The sequence below is a fragment of the Limulus polyphemus genome, unplaced genomic scaffold (assembly GCF_000517525.1).
Source record: "Limulus polyphemus unplaced genomic scaffold, Limulus_polyphemus-2.1.2 Scaffold1142, whole genome shotgun sequence".
Classification (NCBI taxonomy): domain Eukaryota; kingdom Metazoa; phylum Arthropoda; class Merostomata; order Xiphosura; family Limulidae; genus Limulus; species Limulus polyphemus.
Genome location: NW_013666752.1, coordinates 167,832 through 170,918, shown reverse-complemented (window position 1 = coordinate 170,918; position 3,087 = coordinate 167,832). Strand labels below are relative to the sequence as shown.

Below are 3,087 nucleotides of genomic sequence, written 5' to 3'. Positions count from 1 at the left end.
ATCTGACTGTGGGAGCATGCCTATTCTCTTGGGTGTAGTGGCCAAACTTTGAAGGTGGGTCCATCATCAATTGATTTTTAATTTGCCCCCACCCCCGGAAAGATTTCTGCGAATGCCCATGTGCAAGTTGTTAAATGTCTACACATTTATACTGCATGTTTTCCTTTAAACAAAATAACCATGACCACATTGTGACATGATGTGTGAACTTGAGCAATTCCTGTAACAAAAGACTGTAGAAGCAGTGCCGTAAAGCAAACTCAATTCAACATTCTCCTGAGTAACACCACACATTTACTACTCTAGCTAGAAGTGAAAATTTGATTTAACCCTCTCACTACAGATAGGTAAAAGTGCTCATGTTGCAACCTTTTGCAGTTACATTCAAAATTCAATTAAACTACTTTATTATCAATATACGTGAATAAACTTGGTGTTAAAATGTAGATGACAAATCAAATTTTAATATAAGTTTTAAGTTCTTAATTTTATAAAGGAAATATTTTACAAAATCCTCAATCTCCCCTAGTATTGGAATTATGACATCTGTTCACTAGGTTTTCCCTCTTCTTTTGTTCATTTACCATCCTTCTGAGAAGTACGAAATTCAATGTAAGTTATTCATTATGATATAGATATTATTAAGGCAAACTCAATTTTTTTTTTTATGGCCTTCAATCTTATTTGTTTATGGATTCAAACTAGAAAATCAGACCACTTGCCATGCCCACCTGTCACTTCCTCTCTTTCATGAATAGCCAATAATTCTATCTCACATTTTATATCATTTATAACCAATAGAAAAGCCAAGTTTTAATCTATCGAATGACACATAATGCTACATTGTTTCCACTACATAATATTGACAATTTCGTCTTCAGTTTGAAAGTTTATCTCGCGGTGTTCAGATCAAGCAGCAAAGGAAATTAATCTAAGCCCCTCTTGTCCTAGTAGAAAGCCAGTTAAATTATAATAGTTATAGCACATTGTTTGCTTTGTGTTATTATTCTGTGTTCTTAGGTGCATTATTTAATTAAATAAAAATTATTTAGCATACTAGTGCAATCATTATAAAAAAGTAGGCTTATAATTCATTGGCAAGTGAAAGCAAAAAGACAAGAGGTCAATGGTAAGTACTACATTTCTTGTTTTTCATGTATATTCTTTATTTATTGTTATAAAAGTAACTAAAATGTTAAAATTAGAAACATATTAGGTTAGGTAAAATTATGAAAAAAATAAAATAAAATTATTCACGAAATACACCTGTGAGCAGCTCATGAATTACGTCATTCAATACAGTAACATAAGCAACGCATTCGCCGAATGATTTACAACTCATGCGGCAGGATTATCAATTAGACACAGTTCAAAGAGCAATAAAACAATAAAATTAAGTAAAAATAGATGGAGACTATTACAAGTCTTAAGCTATTTAGGATAAACAATTGTAGTCTTCTGTTATAATCTGCAGTCATTTTAGAAAGAAAAAGGAGTAATTTAGATTTATTTTGGACTTTTTGTTTATTTATGATGGTTACGTGGTGGGTCAAATAGACCTACTCCATACAGATAAAATATAAAGTTTTATTAAAAACATTTGATATTTATTCAGAAGGTTTTAAAGATTATCCAAATGAAATTTGAAAATTTTCAAATGAAGAACAGTATTTCTAATCTTAACATGAAAATTGCTTTGCACTGAAGCAGTCAACACTCTGATTCCATTTGTTCATGAACAAATCTTTAGTAAAAATACTTAACTTAAAAATCTGATTTTTTTGTGTTCAAGAGACTTATAATATTTACTGAAAGCTTGCCAAATTTTGTGAAGATACAATAAAATATTAAGAATTATAGTATGGAAACTCTGATGATTACTTTGTGGTTATAGATCAGTCACATTGGCCAATCCTGTATGGAAAGAGTTAAACAAGTGACAAAAATAATCCAGAAGACATAATATTTTGAAATCAAATCACGTTTCTATTTCAAAAACCAAAACATAATTCATTCCTGTATATTTTGCAAAATTTATTGGAAACCTTGATTTAAACAAAGCTACAAGTATGACAATTTGAAAAGCATTTGCTTTTTCAGATGCTCTCATGCTTTCAACTAAAGTTCTGAATGTCTTTGACACAATGCAAGTATACATCAATTTTCCACAGTTCTCCACTCTCCCATCTTACAAATGACTTAATACACTTTTATCAGGAATACGTATACAAGCTCTGCTTTCGTGAAATAATCCAGGTTTCTTAGCTGTACTTGTGAGAGAAACCGCACATCTCTCAGTTGAGGGAAGGTGGGTGGGAATGTCTTTCAAAATTAAGTACTAGTTTGACATTAATTTTAATTATAAAAATGTAAAATTCAAAACCTTACATCTGAAGTAAAAAGCCAGAGTACCCACAATGAGATGGAGAAGGCCAACAAAGACTCATAAGGACCATTAAAAAACAAAGTTTGGGTTATTATGCAGGAAGGTAGTAACCTAGACCAGAACAATTTAATTTTTTTATCAAAAAGAGTTGAAGTGAACCCAGAAACAGAATAGATTCAATAGACTGTACATATGGAAAATGAGTGGAGTGGACCAGTCTCATAACAGAATGGATCAAATGAGGATATAAAGTGTATCCTTCTCAGCAAGATACTTCCTGCCTTCATCACTTTCAAAAAAATGTATGTATTTAACTGTGGAACCATCACATTTTCAGGTGTGATCACAGGTAGTGGTGTAACAAGCGGGCAAGGGTCATATTGCAATGCATTGTCTTATACCTGTAATGGAGGATTTTTCGAGTAGATTGGACATCTGAGACTAAAGGTCGCTAATCCACAACCGACAAGGTCAGCCAAGTCAATAAGCACCCAAGAAGAATGAAACTGACCTGATGATGAGCTTCACAACTTGAGAACATGCAATGGGAACACCAAATAGATAAACCATATTGCCCCGGGTATCCTTTACAGTGCATGACACAAGGTTCACAGGTGAAAGGCCATGTCATCTCGTTTCTTGACTCACATTCAAAATTTTATTGAACTACTATTTCATGAATTTATGTCAATAAGTTTGGT

General features: G+C 32.4%; 1 protein-coding gene across 8 annotated transcripts in view; it reads right to left on the bottom strand.

The window, feature by feature from the left end:
• Window positions 1–3,087, bottom strand: part of LOC106462325 (spectrin beta chain-like) — a 120,715-nt gene that overhangs the window by 103,194 nt on the left and 14,434 nt on the right. The gene's annotated exons all lie outside the window — the stretch shown is intronic.